Source organism: Schistocerca serialis, chromosome 9 (assembly GCF_023864345.2).
Source record: "Schistocerca serialis cubense isolate TAMUIC-IGC-003099 chromosome 9, iqSchSeri2.2, whole genome shotgun sequence".
Lineage (NCBI taxonomy): Eukaryota > Metazoa > Arthropoda > Insecta > Orthoptera > Acrididae > Schistocerca > Schistocerca serialis.
The window spans coordinates 160,161,237-160,181,616 of record NC_064646.1 but is presented as its reverse complement, the minus strand read 5'-3'; the positions used below and the strand labels follow the sequence as shown (position 1 = coordinate 160,181,616).

The following is a 20,380-nucleotide window of genomic DNA, read 5'->3' as shown; positions in this document are numbered from 1 at the left end:
GTTGCAATTGCACCTGCTGTTTGTCGTGTTTCTCTTCTTGTCTCCTACACAATGTGGTGGTCATATTCTGCTGCAGTTGACCAGTTGACCATGTTCGGCCATCGCCTCTCCCTCGGGAAGCAGTGCCTATGGTTCAGAACACTCCCCATGCACGTTAAACTGTGCTGTGAGCAATCCTGGACTATTCTCGCTAGACTTCGTCCTCACCCCCCCCCCCCGTCCCCCGTCCCCCGCCCCCTCAGCAAGCAAGTTACCAAGTTCTTCCCCGCTTCTAATCATATAAATGTTGTTTACAGGCCATGCAATGAAGACGGTCACTTCAGTGCACTGAAACTGCTAGCTGATTGACATATACGGTCTTTTCCTGCTCCTTCAACAGCCTGGGTTTTTCGGAGCCAGCCCAATTTGGAGCTACAGCCACCCCGAGCTCACACCATATGACGTCCAGTATTCTGTGCACAGTTAGAGACGTTTGGCAACATGCTCCTAGGCTTTCATTCATTATTACTGTGTAGTTAGCATGCGGTGGTACTTTATACATGTCGACCATAAGTTTTGCGGAGCTTACCTTACCGCATTTCCACCATCATTCACAGAACCTTTCATGGTGCCACGATTTGGTTTTTACTTGTTCCAACTTCAGAATATTATTAGCAACTCTGTCTGAATTTTTGCAGACCAATACTCTTTGACAATTTGTCCCCTAAACTCATGTAAATTATTACAAATGGTTCAAATGGCTCTGAGCACTATGGGACTTAACATCTGTGGTCATCAGTCGCCAAGAACTTAGAACTACTTAAACCTAACTAACCTAAGGACATCACACACATCCATGCCCGAAATTATTACAGTCGTTACCAATTTTACATGGAAAGCGAACGGTATTCCCATTTTAATGTCCTATCAAACAAGAAATCTGCTCTTGCGCTGATCAATATCCTGGTAACCCGTCAATGAATTATTGTATAAATAATTTTAGTTGCACATTTCCATACAGATCGAAATAATAAAATTTGCCCCAGTGGATGAATTCCGCTGCCACCGAGATAACAAGCGATTGCTGTGCTACCCTTTATAGACCAATTTAAAATCAGTTTTCGCATCAGCTACTTGATTATAAGCCAGCCGCTCTTTTTGGAACGACTCGTCTGCTGTTCTCTCGGCATCCAGTGTGCTATATGTCTTTGCTACACGGATATTAACATTACTACACTGATTGCGCATTATTATTGCTGCTTCTGGACTTCTGTACCTACAAGATAGCAATCAGTCGCACACCTGCCTTCCGTGTGTGGCCAAGCATCAGGTGTCATCCTGTGCAGCCAAATTACGTGACATGCCCGTCCCCGACCAACACTTGCGTCATGTGTTAATAGATATCCCGTTCAGAAACCAAATAGGCTGTTTCGTTATCCACAGAATCTTCGGGTGCTTGCTGACGACAGTGCTCGAATTCACGACCGGAACACTGCTATTGCAGGGCACTATTTTACCTTCCCGTTTCATGTGCCGACAAGCAGATGACAACCTGTTTAAGCGGTGCGACCATATTCATACTGACGCCCAACCATGGAATACTAGCTCGCATCAAGCTTCCAACAGATACGTTCTACCGCTGTGAACAGTCCCCATCCATGGTTCATCTGTGGCCTACTCTCCAATGCCAGCACGTCTACTTATATTGGATCTTTCCTTTCGACGACATGTGGTGCAGCCAGTGGCCGTCATCAAGCCACACTCAGACTTGGCCTCTGAAACAGGAACCTCCAGGACATTAATATTATAGCATGACTTAATGTTCATGCAATCAGAGACAATTGCTGCACCATGTGACACTTTAACTATGACATTAGTAATTGTGATTCTGCTCGCTGTGGCTGACAATCCAGTGGACTTACCGGCTCTCACCCTCTTTAAGAGAGAGACTTGGTAGAGATTTGTTTCTTGTATTTGTGTACTCAAGCTCCAAAGAAAGAGAAGAGAAGCTTTTATGTTTTATCAATAAACTTGTTGGACCTGTACTTCATTACATACGGTTCTTTCAGTGATATCAATGCTTGATGTTCCTCACTATCGTCGTCGAGTGACCTCAATAGACAAACGCCTTCGTGGGCATCAATTTTCCCTCGTCGAACTCAGTGTGGGCCACGACCATTCTCGATAAGAATAAACCATTTTCGTATGCTCCGGAGCTACCATTCGCTCTAACGCCACACTTCAATTTTCCCTTAACAACTGGGTATTGCCGGCCGGAGTGGCGCTACAGTCTGGAACCGCGAGACTGCTACGGTCGCAGGTTCGAATCCTGCCTCGGGCATGGATGTGTGTGATGTCCTTAGGTTAGTTAGATTTAAGTGGTTCTAAGTTCTGTGGGACGACCTCAGATGTTAAGTCCTATAGTACTCAGAGCCATTTGAACCTTACGCTGCCGTTGGCCCAAGGTTCTCCTCCAACTTCAATTAGCGAAGACGTTTTCGTGAACTTGCTCTGAAACTGTATGATACTCAGCGGGTAGACGGGGCCTGACAGGTACTTTCTCAACTACCTTTTGTTCCAACTTCCAATTTATTTCAGTATATTCATCATTGACTCTGTTGTGGCTCCAGTCCCCTACATCCTAAATATATTGCATAGCATGCAGCAGATGCAGTATAGCGCATACAACAAGGAATGTTGTCGGGGATATTATCTGGCTTCACTACAGCTTCAAAGGGATCAGCTGTCTTCCTAAAACCAAGTCCACTGTCCACAAGCTCTGGAGGTCTCCGCCACAGTCTGCACCTTCTTGTTCAGCATCAGCTCCACGGCATCTCTCCACTCCAGGCTCGGATCTGCAGTTCATTAGATGTGGACCTTCCAGCGATACCCACAAATAGGCTATCATAGTCGATACTGTGAAGCCCGACGTTCCTCATAAGCGGTATGGTCCATTCCATGCGTCGCTTTACTCCCCTGATCCATGGTCTGCTGTGCGCTCAGTCATTGGGGGAGTTGCTACGAAAGTACCAGTACTAACTGTACATCGTGGCGTGCTCGCTTCCTTCTCCTCTACAGCTTGTAGGCTGCCTTTCCGAAGCTTCCACGGCCCGGAGAAACAGTTACGTGTTCTAAGCTTCTGTTCTCAAATAACATCTAGGGGAGGACAAAACACATTTTATATTCTATTTTACTGCAGTAGCTCCAATAACTGAGAAGTTACCAGAAAGACTTTATGATATTAACTTTTGAAAAATAATAATTGGCTATAAGTTACATCACAAATTCGTAACATTTCGATTCATTATTAATCCTGAATCACAAACTTTGTAGCTCTCTTTATCTTTTATACATGAACCATAGTTATTATGCACTTATGGTCAATTTATGTTTTTAAATAGTGGTATTTTGGGCTAGTTTGCGATTTATTTAATTGCTTTAGGTGTTGCTTTAATTTAGAAAATTGAGTAACCATTGTAAGTTTTTCCTTCCTCTGGCTCAATTACCGTACGGATTAGTATGCTAAAGAAATCATTTGTTCGACAGCACTTAGTTTGCTTTGTTGTACACATTATTAGAAAGCTGTTTTTATTATAACATATCAATACTTCACGATCTACATTTCTTAAGACGTTGTTGTTTTATTTTGTTGTCTCTAATAATTGAACAACTACCTTAAGCAAGATTACGCGTTTCTCGAACCTTTTTCCGAGACATATGGGAATTACTCATCAGCCTTCCACCATATGTGTCAGCCTACTTACTTCATATCCCCTTTTTCTCACCTTTTTCATTTATACATATATTTCGAAGCTTCTTCATCCATTTTCTCTTCCGTCAGCCTGCTAACCTTATTATTCACCTGTACTTTTGGTGCTCTCTCACCGCTTCCACACATCTCCTTTAATTAACATCAAAACGCTATGGCTTGTCTCTAATGGCATCACATTATTAATCTCTTTTACCTTCAGGCAACCTTACTCGCAACTGAAAATTATTAATTTATGCAGAGTCTATTGATTCAATTTTGAGAAATTTTCAGCTTTAATAACTTCTCTTAATGCAAAGTGTCTCTCTATTTTCGTAGTTACTAACCCTTCTTATGGATCTTATTAATTTAGTTTAGCTCTGTTTTTCTTTTTCTGGTGCTCAACGTTACCCATTGTTACTTTAAACTTTAGAATTTACTCCTGCAAACGTGTTACATTATTTTGTAAGTCATCATTTGGGTTTGGTCATGTTCGGGAATAATTCTCATTCACTAGGAAGACACTATAAACTAATAGCATGTATAGAGCATGAAGACGTATATTCCTTACTTACTATGATAGAACAGAAGAAGGAAATTAAACGTGAAAGGGAAATAAAGTTTCATCCAGCTGGGATGGCACAGTACGCCAAACCGTGCATCTCCCAAAGAGTGGCAGACTTTCTACAGTACGTAGTTGCTGTCCTTTTTAAATCGCTTTATTACCATCTTGAATGGCCTTGGGTGCCCTTACATAAACCTGATTCTTTTAGATCTTTCTTCAGTTCTGACTGCTGCTAGTTTATCAATGCTAAAACTGGTAGGGAAAGCTTTTGCGCCATGCCTTCTTGCCGCTCGGGGTAGCCGCGTGGTCTCAGGTGTCTTGCCACGGTTCGCGCGGCTTTCCCCGTCGGTGGCTCGAGTCCTCCCGCGGGCATGGGTGTCTTAGTTGTCCTTAGCATAAGTTGTTTTAAGTAGTGTGTAAGCCTAGGGATCGATGACCTCAGCAATTTGGTCCCACAGGAACTTCCCACTACCACCAAGCCTTCTTTTTCTGTTCAAGGGCCTTTTGATATGTGGTACTTACTGGAATTAAGGAAAACTTGGAGGGGAGGACCCACCTATACAACTTTCTTTTCACACAGCCTATTTATTTAACAATACTTAAACTGTGTTTTATAGATAATCGATGCCTTTAACCATAAAATTTTCTTTAACAAATGGTTCAAATGGCTCTGAGCACTATGGGACTTAACATCTGAGGTCATCAGTCCCCTAGAACTTACAACTACTTAAACCTAACTAACCTAAGGACATCACACACATCCATGCCCGAGACAGGATTCGAACCTGCGACTGTAGCGGTCTTGCGGTTCCAAACTGAAGCGCCTAGAACCGCTCGACCACATCGACCTTCTTTCTTTAACAAAATGAACAAATTTGCCAAATTCTTCTGACCGTAAACCTTACGTTGAATAAGCTTTTAATCTTTGCAAAAGAAATCTGACGTGCTGTATTGCAAAACAGCAAACAATGTGACAATGATTACAAGACGGCCGGACTTGCAGCCCGCCCGTTATCGAGTGAAACAGCGGTATTTATTATTGCGCTGGACACAGTCTGTCTTATTAAATGTCCATGTGCAACACATGAAAACTATATAAGCAATATTGATGACAACAGTGATTCAGCTACTCACAACAGATGACTTAACTTTTAATTTAAAAGCTGATTGTTGAAAGGTTCGGGGTTAAGATGCGCACCTGTGCTTTATGGGTAAACGGATTAGCAAACAATATGACAATGATAAGACTTACTTCAAACAAAGCAACGTCTTAATTTCAATCGGCATCTAAGGTACGACTGAATCCCAACCCCTCCCTTCTGACCATTTTATTTTGACTAAAGCATTGGTGACAGTTGGCTGTTACTATTTTCAGAGTTAAACTGATTGTCGGTTATTAAGACCGCTCTGAAGGAACGTCTTAAAACATTACTAGTGAACACTTATTACAAGATAACTCACTCGGCGGAACCACAACATCCAGCTAAAATGCATTAACAATGACCCGGTCATTCAAATTCAGAAACGATCAGCTTATTTGATCAGATTCTAACTAATGACTGAGAAATGCAATTACAATCAAAGAATTGAACCGGTTAATCGCTAAATCTAACCGTAAGGTCCCTCTTATATTTAACGGCAACCTGTGCCTTAGTACACTTGTTCCGGCTGTATTTACGACCAACAACGGACTAATTAGAACATTCACGATCGGGTACAAGCCAGAAAGGATAGGAAGTATAATAGCGAGACAGATTTTCAAACGACAGCTAGTGTCTTAGTACAATACTACTGCCTATATTTACGACCAAAGAGCCGACCAAGTAAAACTGAGGGTCGGGTATAAACCAGAAAATAATAAGGAGGGCAGGCAGACGGTGAAACAAGTCACAATGGGGAATATTGAATGTTACATCCCTTTATCAGCAAGCAGTTCAACGGATCCACGGTGCGTCGTAGCGATTACTGAGTGGGGCCGATGAAAGCCAGGTAGAAGAGTGCAGCCAGACCACGAGCGGCCGTCCGACACGAATGTTGCCACCCAACCGACGGGATGTCTGCCTGCTGCTTGTAGTCAGCGCTGACGCCGGTGAAGTACTCCTGTATCTTCGCTTTGCGCAGGTCCTCCATGCGCAGCTAGTGGCTTCGGCCGCTTGGACCTCGTAACCATCTCGTCTCGCGAAGCCACCCGCAATCCCCTATTTCGTGTCTCCATCAGAGGCCAGCGAACCCTATATATATATACCGGCAAGCAAAAACCCAAGGACACAACCCACAGATACCAACTCTTCCTCACTGATATTGGCAATGAGGCAGCAAGGGGGATAGTCGATACTGCACCTGCGCCAGTGGCTCCAGACAGAAAAGTCTACTAACTCAGTGGCGCCACGGCTCACTGACCATAGTTCCCAGTCTCCAAGTCCACATTCTTGTCCAGCTCACTGAAAGAAATGTTTCCATCTCCTATTTGCTCAGCGGGAAGACATCTCTGGCACCCAGGGTGGCTTTCTCCGGGCAGATGTCGCCATGGCTCTTGCTCATCAAAGGCACCACCTTCGTTTTCTGGTGGGAGGCAGGAAGCTTCTCGTCACTCTCTACCAATCGCCATTTCTTCCCTGGAGAAAGCGATTCTGCGTCTATAGGTGTGGGCCTACTAGACAGCAAGCAGTTACACACTTGGGTGACCAAGTATCAGACTTCTTCCTTTGCAGCCAGTTTACACAGCAGGCAGAATAGTATGTTTTATTTTCCACAGAATCATCAAGAGCCGGCACTTGAGCCGCCAGACTCTATGACTGCAGAGCCCACATTCACGACGTGACGTTACGATAGAGTCATTGACTTACCCCTGTGGATGTTAGAAAGATCTGTACTAGGTGACCTTAGCGATAAACAGATCGCTGTCCATAATATCATGTGAATTTAATTACATGTGTGGCACAATAAATAACTTAGTTAACTGATCTTATTAAACAGAGGTGACGCTAGCATACGTGAATTATGGATGCTGTAACTCACTAGATGATAAAAAAAGGAGTTCGTCAGATTACTGAGTGAAACAATGGTAACTACAAAACCCTAATTATTACAAATACTTTATTCTTCAAACTGAATACAAGGCAATAAGATAAGAAACCCATTACGTTCATCAAGTATTAACAGAGATTACAATGAAATTAAAATACCACTACTTTAGCAAAGTATTTGATAATGAGTATGAGGGGAATGCTTTAAAGCCTACGCAACGTCCGGGGAAACAGTTAAGTTTCCAGAAGTCGCACAGTGATTGCCAAATGTTAGAGAGGAAAGAGAAAACTAAAGGAATAAAATTTGTAAATTTATGGTAAGATCTTATGGGACCCAACTGCTAAGGTCATCGGTCCCTAAGCTTGCGCAATATTCAATCTAACTTAAACTAACTTGCACTAAGGACAACACAAACACCCATGCCCGAGGGAGGACTCGAACCTCTGACGCAGGGAGCCGCGCGGACTGTGACAAGACCCCCAGACCGCGCAGCTACCCCGTGCGGCACTAAAGGAAGACTCATGTATGTACGTACTATCTTGATTTCGTACGTTGCTAAGAAATGCGCTTGGATCAAAAAATGTGAAGGTGCTTATATCAGTCATAAATCTTCACACAAGTCTTATTACTAGGTTTACGATTGTAGCTGTTGCTCACCATACTTAGCATTACGGTGCCGCATGCTGTGAAGGGCACAAAAGTCTAAGTCATCTGGTTTGCACTCAACACTGTTCTCTCTCGGAGACCAAAATCGAAGTCCCTCTCTCGGCTGGCAAGTGCCAGATGGAAGCCGGTCTACAGAACGTTCCCACGAGGAAGCAGAATTTTTACTACATTTCTTTTTGTGTGGGCCTTGTGCATGATTTTGGTGATCAATGGCAGGCCAATCTGATCCATTCAAAAATGTAAGAATCGCCCTTCCATAATTGGGGGTTTTAGTACTGTAGCTCAGAAGGGCAAATTCTGACTACTGGTATCTGTCCTGTTTCACGTTCCTGGCAATAACGCATTCTCCACGTACGCCCTAGCTACCACACCAAAATTAATTTACATTTTCGAATGATATCTGATCCTCTTAGCAGAGTAAAAAAGAATTGCTATGCACCAGCTTGACGACCAGGCCTTTAAGCACGACCTTTAAGCAAGGTCGTCTCTCCTCTCATTCCAATTCACATATTTTATCTCTGCACCATCCTGGCCTAGCAGAATACTGGCTTCCTGTATGTCATAGGACATTACGACAGTGTATGTTCCATCACTGTTAGCTCACGACGCAGGTGTTTGGCGCCGATGAGCATGCCACGTTGGAAACAGCACACAATCGCTTTCCGTCATTTAGGAAGCAAACAAGGGTGGCACCTCTCTCACAGAGCTTAGGCCCAGTAATATAATGGACCAAGCTGTTACCTGCTTCTTCTTCTCTCATCGTAACTGTGGTACTTGTCCTTTGGAGTGGACTACATCTCCCTTAATTGCCCGTCTTTGGCTTGCCCTCCTCTTTCTTGATGGCCCGTCTGTGGCTTGACCTGCGTTGCTTTGCTGGCCTCTGCTCAACCTGTGTTCAATAAGATTGCCTGCTACCCATTTACATTATCCTCCAGAAAATGAAATTAGTAATGAATTTTACTAATTCTATATGACAGTCACTGATGTTAGCTTTAACCATGTTCGTCCTTTCATTTCTTGCTGGGAATTAATTAGGTTGGCTAGGTTTATCAGTTTAATGGAGTTGTATTATCGTACGTAGACACCTAACAATGACTGTGCCGGTACTATATTGGAGCACTATTTCACCTCCGTGTGTCATGTGCCCACTTGTAGGTCGCACCATCCCTGTGTGCCTCATTATAATTATGCCAGCTCACAACAGTGGTACACAACTCACATCGTGTTCTCCATGGAAAACTACTCTGCTTTACATCCAACTATCAGCGTCTCTCTCGGAACCTTTTGCGACCTGCTCTCTGATACCAGCCAATCTACCTACCTCACACGTTTGCAAACAACAGTACGTGGAGCGGTCAGTAGTATTTGTGCTACACCGACAGTTGGTGTCCACCACAATGGACCTCCAGGACTCTGGTTTTATGGCGTGTGGTAGTGTTCAAGCAGTCAGAGACAATTAGTGCACTGTGTGAGATGTAAAGTGTGACAGTACTAACCGTGACTCAGTCTTACATTACTGATAGCCTGCAATACTTAACGTCTCTCACACACTTCGAGACAAAGACCTAAATGAGTACTATTGCCTGCGTTTGTGTAATGAAGGTTCAAAGAACGATAAGAGAAACTTTTACGTTTTCATTAGTAAACTAGATATTCCCAGTCACTTGGACATCGGTTTTCCAGCCTCAAACTCTGTGTGAAACATAATAATTTTACCACTTATATCCGTCAAATTTTTGACCAACATCTCTGAAGACAATATTGCTCCTCTACTGAACCCGTTATTGCTCCTGTATAGTCAGTTCCTACGGGTATGGAATCACTCAGTTCGAATTTAACCTTTTCTCCTGACATATTACTCAGAGATTTTAACCACATTTCATCTTCACACAGGACTCAAGTCAAGTACATATCAGGACTGAAAGTATTACTTAGTTCCCTCTTGATGCTTTCCATGTCAACTAAACCCTAGAATTACCCTGGTGAGGTGTAATCTCACGGGTCTCTACCCCTACCAGCCATTGTGGTTCAAATGGCTCTGAGCACTATGGGACTTAACATCTGAGGTCATCAGTCCACTAGAACTTAGAACTACTTAAACCTAACTAACCTAAGGGCATCACACACATCCATGCCCGAGGCAGGATTCGAACCTGCGACCGCAGCAGTCACGCGGTTCCGGACTGAAGCGCCTAGAACCGCACGGCCACCACGGCCGGCACCAGCCATTGTGTTCTGGTAACAAGCATCCTCAAAACTTGATAAATGCTTTGAGAGCTTACCCTTTCAAAAACTGTGCACACATTATCCGTCACCGCTCCAGCTGCTGCCGCTGCAAAGGCGCGTAGCAACCCCGCAGCGTGGCATTGCTCGGTCAGTTGCTTCGGGACCTTCCACTGCCACATTTATGATTAACCCGGCAAAGTGAACTATCTACTACATCACTCATCATGCTGAAAGCCAGGAAAGCCTCAAACTTCAGCTGACACTTGTCAGTGTTGGGTTTAAAAACTCAAACATATTCTAGGAGATTAATTACGCTGAGGTGAAAGAAGTCATGGGATAGCGATATGAACATATCGAGATGGCGGCAGTATCGCATATACAAAGTATAAAAGGGCAGTGCATAAGCGGACCTATCATTTTTACTGAGCTGATTCATGTGATAAGGTTTGCGGCTTGATTATGGTTGCACGACGGAAGTTAATAGACTTTGAACCCGGAAGGTAGTTGGAGCTAGACGCATGGGACATCCCATTTCGAAATCCGTAAGGTATTTCAGTATTCCGAGATCCACAGTGTCAACAGTGTGCCGAGAATACCGAATTTCAAGGATTACCTTTCACCATGGACAACGTAGTTGCCAACGGAGTTCACTCAACGCCCGACATCAGCGGCGTTTGCATAGGATTATCAGTGCTAACAGATAAGCAAAACTTCTTGAAATAACCGCGGAAATCGTAATAGGCCGTTAGGACAATGCAGCGAGCTGTGGCGTTAATGGACTACGGTAGCGGAAAACTGATGCGAGTGCCTTTGCTGACAACACGACATCGCCTGCAGCGCCTCTCCTGCGCTCGTGACCATATCAGTTGGACCCTAGACGACTGGAAAACAGTGGCCTGATCTAGAATGAGATTTTCACTCTGCAGCGGAGTGTGCGCTGATATGAAACTTCCTGCCAGATTAAAACTGTGTGCCGGACCGAGTCAATGGTCCGGCACACAGTTTTAATCTGCCAGGAAGTTTCATATCAGCGCACACTCCGCTGCAGAGTGAAAATCTCATTCTGGAAACATCCCCCAGGCTGTGGCTAGGCCATGTCTCCGCAATATCCTTTCTTTCAGGAGTGCTAGTCTTGCAAGGTTCGCAGGACAGCTTCTGTAAAGTTTGGAAGGTAGGAGACGAGGTACTGGCAGAAGTAAAGCTGTGAGGACGGGGCGTGAGTCATGTCTGGGTAGCTCAGTTGGTAGAGCACTTGCCCGCGAAAGGCAAAGGTTCCGAGTTCGAGTCTCGGTCCGGCACACAGTTTTAATCTGCCAGGAAGTTTCATATGTGGCCTGATCTGTTGGTACGAGCTGATGGCAGGGTTCGAGTGCAGCGGAAGATCCATGAAGCCATGGAGCCAGGTTGTGAACAAGGCACTATGTAAACTGGTCTCTCCACAATGATGTTGGCGGTGTTTACGTGGAGTGGACGGGGATAACTCGTCCAACTAAACCGACCATTGACTGACAATGGTTCGGCTACTCGAAGAACACTTGACGCCATTAATGGACTTCATGTTTAAGAAAAGATAGAATTTTTGTGGATGACAATACGCCATGTCACCGCGTTACAGTTGTTCCCGGTTGGTTTGAAGAACATTCTGGACACTTCGAGCTAACGTTTTAGCCACCAGATCGAACGACATCGGACCCATCGAACATTTATGGGACATAATCGGGAGGTCTGTTCTGGCACAAAATTCTGCTCTGGGAACAAATTTAGCAGTTATACTTGCATGGAAGTTCGAACGATTTATGGATCCCTCGCCACATCGAGTTGCTGCATTACGCCGGGCTAAAGGCGTTCCGATATGATATTAGGAGGTATCCCACAGCTTTTGTCACCGAAATGTAATATGTTATTAATTACGTCGTAGCATACCATACCATACCCTGGCACCACAATTCACCATTTTAGAACATGTTAAATCCTTTCGCGTTTGAAGCGAATTGAATTTAGCACTTTTGGTGCTAATCAAAACGGTATACATTAAATGGCATCGATAGTGAATAGCTGCCAAACTCTAACCGATAACACATTACTGAAGAAACTACCTGTACCTGGAACTAGAAAAGACTTGCCTGACTTAGTAGCAACACAGGCGTTACTGTTGTTACTCAAATTTCCTCCACACATACACGACCAGTAAATCTTACTTGCCCTTACCTGTAGTGCTGCCCTCCAACATATGAACTAATGTGACGAATCTCTCTAAAAGAAAAACACTCTGGGTGAGGTTAATACACCAGCAAATGAAAAGCAAACCAATTAGTAAAATATTTATGTATTTTAGTGGCCCAGATTCCTACATCAGGTCGGTGTACATTTGTTACAGCAAGTGAACAAATGCGCAAAGTAGCAAGTGAGTTTAGCAGAACTTTACTAGAACTGATGGAGGTCAAGCGACGGAAACTGCTTTCGATCAACGTGACACAACCGCCATGAATAAAATAGTTAGTCATTTATGAACCTACAATTCTAAGGTGCCACAACACTGCTATATGCTGCCGTATATGATTTATGCTCTTGGCTACGAGGGATATAGGGCCACAACGCCAGGATCGTTTAGGATCTGATGGCAATATGTAACTTGATAATCGTCAAGACAGACGAGACCAAGATGTCATCAACGTCAGTAGGGCCTCAACAATGAGGCAGTGAACAACTAGATGGTCCACATCATCCCATTTACCAACACGTTTGGAATGACGACATAATTTCATGGCATAAGCTTTGCTCATTTTCTTTCATTGTCAATGTCTACACGTAGCGTGTTACAAACAAAATATACTTTTATCTACAGCAAAAAAAAAAAAAAAAAAAAAAAAAAAAAAACTACTGTATGTGTGAGGGTACTTCATTAGATGTGATTAATTCGGCATGAGCAGAAACAAAGCTTATTACGTCATCGAGGCGGAGCTGTTGTCCGACGCAAACCTGAACTCTTCCAAAGCCGCGGCGTTTTCTTTCAACAATGGCTCGTCTCGTCCACTGATAATTTTTCTGGATTGCAGTGATGTCAGACAGTCTGATTTACGACTACCAGTGCTTCTAATAATATAATGGCCTGACTCGATTGCTCCAGTGGGGAAACTCTCAGAATGCTACGTGAAATAATTTCTCCTGCCTCCTAAGTCCGACAGTAACTAATTTTATGACAGCAAGTTTTTCCTTTCTGTGCCACACTGCCTTAGATCGTTCCGCCTGACCATAACTGAAATGGTGTTGGCCTAAGGTCACTGACGTCAAGTGCTGTCGGGCTGGTTAGCACATGGTTGGGTGACTGTCCAGAGAGCCGACCGCTGTTGGCCAGCGAGGTGCACTCAGCCCTTGTGAGGTCACTTGAGGAGCTACTTAGTGGGGAAGCAGCGGCTTCGGTCTCGAAAACTGACAATGGCCGGGAGAGATGTGCACTGACCACATGTCGCTCCACATCCGCATCCCGAGCCACCTGTGGTCTAATGACGACACGGCGGTCGGTCGGACGAAGTTCCGTTTTATATAAACAGGAGGTACGCTGTTCAGTCTTTTCTTAGTACCGATCACTGCAACATAACACGCACTAAACATTTATTTATTTATTCCGTTATGTGACACTACACTTACTACCAGCTCACACCAGCACTATGACGACACTGTTTGGTTTCCATTCTGTATAATGCAACTTTCCATTTGCTTGCATGATAAACAGTGCCACATAAAGGTTAAGGTTTCAATATAATCGTTGCAAAAGTTCGGGAGCAAGGATTTCTTGAAAAGAAAAGAAGATAAAAACGTCATATTGCGAAAATGGTGTTTCAAATGACTGCGATGTTTCATTTTCTTTTTTATTGTTATGTAGATATGTTAATCTTTTTTAGCAAAACTAAGTAGTCTTTCTCTGTATATAATATACTGCTTAAGAGAGTCTTCTCAACTGTCGTCTTAAATAAGTTCGTTTTAGTAATCTCTTTAATCTCCTTGGACAGTTTAAAGTACTGTTTTACACGTTTGTGGAAATTTTATTTACGCTTTTATGCTTATTCTATTCTTTCTTGTTAAATGTAAATCCAGCCTAGATCTTTTTGCATGGTCATGGACCGAGTTGTTTGCACAGTAATAATCAAGGTTATTTTTAATCGAATAAGTGATTGGTAAATGCACACCCATGGTGTAGTTAAAATCCTCAATGCTTAGAACATATCTTTATAACAGACCCGATTAGTATTCTGGGTTATCGAACTTATGAATTTTTTCTGTAGCTTGAAACCGTGTTTATATTTTGTGTATTTATTTCACAGAATCTGATTCCGCTGGTTGTAAATGAACGTGTATATGAATAGTATTTATCTGGATGATTCTAGCTGGTATGAGATGATCGCATTGCACTAGCAACTGTTTTAAGAAAGGTAAGTTATTCCAAATTTTAAATCATGGTGGTGGACAAGATTGCAGCCTTCAGTCGGAAAGATTGACCTGAGAGAGGATATACCAGAGTGAACACATGCTATGGCTTTGAGTGTGATGACAAATTCAAGTAAGGGAAGTTGTAGACAGAAGGTAGCTCAGCGTCACGTAGATGTGGGCGTCCAATCCAGTTGGAAGGAGGCTGGCGTGCAGATTTAAGTGGTTTCCCCGTAGAAATGGTTTACAAAAAGTTCTCTGCGGGTTACGAATAGCAAGAGAAATGTCCCAAATACAGATAAGCGCTGCTTTTTGCACAGAGCTGGGACAGAGAGTGCGTAGCGACAGATATTTATTGGCGCAGCCATAAAAATATTTCTACCTTCCTTGGAGCGGTAAACGTGAAGCGGAAAACTCGGAGATGTACGAAAGCAGCTAGACATAAGATTCCGAATTACCAGTACTGACGTTTTAATTCTAAGTTAAGTAAATGGTAGAGAAGAAGTAAATGATCAGTGATAATGGAGTGAAGCAACACCACGTTTTTCGAAATTTGTTTCTGACAAAACTGCATTTATGTAAATGTCGAGTTTGAAGTGATGGATAGTAGCCTTCTCAGAATAAGTCTGACTTTATTCGACAATCTGTAATCTTAGGTGGATGTATGCTTTGTAAATATTTAGTAAGGAAATATATTATTTATTATAATGTAGTAGTGGATCGAAATATGTTAATTTAATTTCAACTGTAAATGATTGTTCCACTTCCTAGGGATTTGTTTAGCTTTAAAATCAAACTTGCAATAATCAGTCATGTAAACTGGAGAACTACGTCGTTTTCTTTGACATGTTTTTTTGCTCACGTTTGCGAGAAACGCTAGTCATTTGTGGGCATCGTTAAGGTGCAGTAGATATTTGGAACGCATTGTTAAACATGTAAATATTTGTGCGATAAAAATTTGTTAAGAATGTAAAGGAAATGGTGTTGTAATACATGCAAAGATATAAGTAATTTCAGTACAGTACTTGTCTCGAAAGCAAGAATTTCGGGACGTAATGTGCGATGAAAGAATTGCACCACTGACAGCTCAAGAGCAATGGCTCAGGGAGGAGTCATAGTGAGCCATATTTGTGTATGTTATTAGAGACGTGAAGGAATTGTATAATAATGTTTCTATATGAAAATTCGCTACGCTGCCAAGGCCAAAACATTCAGATTAATTTCATATCTGCAATTGTTTGGGAGTGACATTTGTATCAGCGAACATGTTGAATTTTGGTTTTGTAACAAAACTGATTATTAATTTGTTGTATTAATTTGACAGAGCACTGAAAGACCTGAGTCGAAACAAGGCCCCGGGAGTAGACAACATTCCATTGGAACTACTGACGGCCTTGGGAGAGCCAGTCCTGACAAAACTCTACCATCTGGTGAGCAAGATGTATGAGACAGGCGAAATACCCTCAGACTTCAAGAAGAATATAATAATCCCAATCCCAAAGACAGCAGGTGTTGACAGATGTGAAAATTACCGAACTATCAGTTCACAGCTGCAAAATACTAACGCGAATTCTTTACAGGCGAATGGAAAAATTGAAAGAAGCCGACCTCGGCGAAGATCAGTTTGGATTCCGCAGAAATGTTGGAACACTTAAGGCAATACTGACCCTACGACTTATCTTAGAAAATAGATTAAGGAAAGGCAAACCTACGGTTCTAGCATTTGTAGACTTAGAGAAAGCTTTTGACAATGTTGACGGGAATACTCTCTTTCAAATTCTAAAGGTGGCAGGGGTAAAATACAGGGAGCGAAAGGCCATTTACAATTTGTACAGAAACCAGATGGCAGTTGTAAGAGTCGAGGGGCATGAAAGGGGAGCAGTGGTTGAGAAGGGAGGGAGACAGGGTTGTAGCCTGTCCCCGATGTTATTCAATCTGTATAATGAGCAAGCAGTAAGTGAAACAAAAGAAAAATTCGGAGTAGGTATTAAAATCCATGGAGAAGAAATAAAAACGTTGAGGTTCGCCGATGACATTGTAATTCTGTCAGAGACAGCAAAGGACTTGGAAGAGCAGTTGAACGGAGTGGACAGTGTCTTGAAAGGAGGATATAAGATGAACACCAACTAAAGCAAAACGAGGATAATGGAATGTAGTCGAATTAAGTCGGGTGATGTTGAGGGAATTAGATTAGGAAATGAGACACGTAAAGTAGTAAAGGAGTTTTGCTATTTGGGGAGCAAAATAACTGATGATGGTCGAAGCAGAGACGATATAAAATGTAGACTGGCAATGGCAAGGAAAACGTTTCTGAAGAAGAGAAATTTGTTTACATCGAGTATAGATTTAAGTGTCAGGAAGTCGTTTCTGAAAGTATTTGTATGGAGTTTAGCCATGTATGGAAGTGAAAAATGGACGATAAATAGTTTGGACAAGAAGAGAATAGAAGCTTTCGAAATGTGGTGCTACAGAAGAATGCTGAAGATTAGATGGGTAGATCACATAACTAATGAGGAGATATTGAATAGAATTGGGGAGAAGAAGAGTTTGTGGCACAACTTCACAAGAAGAAGGGACCGGTTGGTAGGACATGTTCTGAGGCATCAAGGGATCACAAATTTAGTACTGGAGGGCAGCGTGGAGGTTAAAAATCGTAGAGGGAGACCAAGAGATGAATACACTAAACAGATTCAGAAGGATGTAGGTTGCGGTAACTACTGGGAGATGAAGAAGCTTGCACAGGATAGAGTAGGCTAAAATGGCTCTGAGCACTATGGGACTTAACATCTATGGTCATCAGTCCCCTAGAACTTAGAACTACATAAACCTAACTAACCTAAGGACAGGATAGAGTAGCTTGGAGAGCTGCATCAAACCAGCCTCAGGACTGAAGACAACAATAACAAATTTTTATGTAACTTTCTTCTGTAATTTTATAAAAAGTGTTTCATTATTTGACCTCGACATCACCCTATGTGTTCATTTGCACCGTCAATATGCATTTTATTTAAGAAGTAAATATTTAATATTCTCCCAGCAATTTAATTTGTGTATTAAATGGTCACATGGTACGTTACTAGGATTAATTTTACTGCCATTTATTTTCGAGTTGAAAGTAACATCTAATTGCACCATAGTAGTTTTTCAAAGTTGACAGCTAAAATGACAAATCGTAATGATTTTGCTTGCATACTTGTTGGGTTCACTTGAATTTCCTAAATAAAATGGAAACATTTTAGTAATATCTTTCAGTAATTACGAAAGTTAAATACAGAATTTTTCCGTTCAGAACTGACGTTCGATGGCGTTTAATATTAGTATTCATCTTAAGATGTAAATGTTGACATAAAGTTCCTAACTGCTCTCATCCTAGTGTTGAATACTTGCACTATTATTCGGTTGATATTGCAAAGTTATCACAGCGATAAATAAGGTAAGCAGTGAAAGTAAAGTATTTTCTTGAAAGGACCGAACCCTGGTAATATCAATCAAACGGTTTGGAACGTAAACGACAGTCTTTTACGGCAGTTAAGATCATGATCTAAACAAAGTTATATTTTGTCAAATTTGTTAGTGACATGCACTTTCTAATCATTAGGAAGTTCTAACAGCAAATGGTTAAGAATAACGGTAAAACACTAAATTCATGGCTTGTGGCAAGTGTAAACATTTCGTTACATGGGGTAGCGAAAATCACATAGCAAGGTTACATGAAACAGTATGCATATACACTCAAAACGTAATAGTTAAAAAGACAAATGAAATAACACAATATTACGTTACTAAATTTTTGATAGTAATAGTGCATAATATTGCAGCACCATACAATGTATTTTAGTAATTAATTATATCTATGATTTTAAAAATAATTTTTAATAAACATGAAAAGACTAACTTAATGATGTTGCAAGATATTGAAAAATTATATAAAAAACTGAATCTCTAACAATGGGAAGTCACGGCTCGAGTAATAATAATTTTATCAAAAGGATAAATTGCTACTAAACATATAGAGCAGACGCTGAGTCGCATATGCAGAATGAAAAGACAGCTATACATCTCATCTTTTTGTAAAAAGGCCTTACTCTGAAGCAGAAAACACACAAACACTCACACAGCACAACTTATGTAGACATGAGCTCTGTGTGGCGGAACAGGTTTATAGTATTTCGTGACTTTAATTATTATAAATTGTAATTCAGGTAGATCAAAAAATTTAAAACCAGTTACCTAATATCAGCGTAACAATTCATTTGATCTCAAAAATGATTATCCCGGCTAATATTAGTCACTCTGCTAAAGAAATATCCACTTAACGTTGTGTAGAAATGTCGTCTGTAAAGTCGTGTGAGTGGCACTAAATTGCATATCATTTATCGGATTTTGCACAACTGTTACTTAAGATGGATGCACTTTTCTCTGGCAAAAGGAACATTTAGTCACAAAGTACTACCCGCGCACAACACTGACGTACGACCCCTACTAAAATATTTCGTGTAAATTGTCCGAAATAATTTGGCTTCATACATCAGCAAATAAGAAATTGATATTACGTAACGTGCTGTGAGCACTGTATTTAAGGATTCAAACTGAGTTGAATTCTGTCTTTTAAAGTAGATTCGGGACCACCAGTGCACATTTACATCCATTCATTTATATCTAACAACATTTATGTTTGTTAAAATTCTCGATTCAAAACTGCTGCGGAGATATTTTTGCTAAGGTGGCGGCAGACAGACGATAGTCAATTTGTCTATTGATCTTATCGATTTATTTTATATCAAGTTAATATATTTAGATAAAAGTCTCTTGTCCTCTATTCTTTAGCATTTTGAAATTATGCTCAATGAAAATGTTTCATATTTTTTATACCAGCTACTACTAAACTCCGGTGTATCTTACTAGCGCTAATGGTTGCGCTCCTAATTGCGAAGCTGAAAATTAACACTTAAAAACATTAATTAGATTGGATTACAATTGAAATAAATACAAATCCACGTCTAGACAATAGCGACTCTATTTTTCAAATAATAATTAACGATATAGTTTCAGGTTTTCTCTTTACAGACCTCACACGTCTCACGTCCGAACAGTTCATCCGTTAGCACAAGAAGAACAACTGAACCACAGTTATCACAGATAACAAAAAAAGCTTATAATTGTCGGTGTCTATGAATGTAGTTCTCTGCTAATAGTTTTAATTCACACAGAAATTAAATTATTACACAAATAATGAAGTAATTATCGTTATTTTTACACGATACAGTCATTTTATACGTAGTATCGATAATATTTCTTGAAGTTTGTACACTTTTTAACATCTTGTGGCTAGAACATAGTGTCGTGGATATTACATCTGCTCTGGCTACTGTGGTCAGACTTTAACTGTGTCTGCTGGGAGCAGCAATCCGGTGATGAGGGTAAGAAAGAGACATAGGCTGGTGACAAGAGAAAACAGAGTGGAGTTGGGGAAACATGTAGTGTTACTTTTGGGAGCCTGCAGGGATGTGGCTGGGTCATGGTAGGGCTGTTAGGTATAGCCGGAGGGTTTGGTGGGACGAAGGGGAGTGGAAAAGGAAAGAAATTGAGTAAGGATAAAGAACTGGGAGCACTGGTGAATAAAAGGCTTTGTTGTGTAGGAGTAGGTGCGGGGAAGGGGACAGGAAACTTAAAGACAGGAACTACAGATGGTTGAGGACAGGGAGGTTACGAGAATGTGGGATATATTGCAGAGAAGTTCCCAC

At 41.6% G+C, this 20,380-nt stretch overlaps 1 non-coding gene across 1 annotated transcript; it reads left to right on the top strand.

Annotated features, from left to right (window-relative positions):
* Positions 1 to 11,436: 11,436 nt before the first annotated feature.
* On the top strand, positions 11,437 to 11,511 carry Trnas-cga (transfer RNA serine (anticodon CGA)). The gene has a single exon. It is a non-coding gene; the product is annotated as a tRNA-Ser (tRNA).
* The last annotated feature ends 8,869 nt before the right edge of the window (positions 11,512 to 20,380 follow it).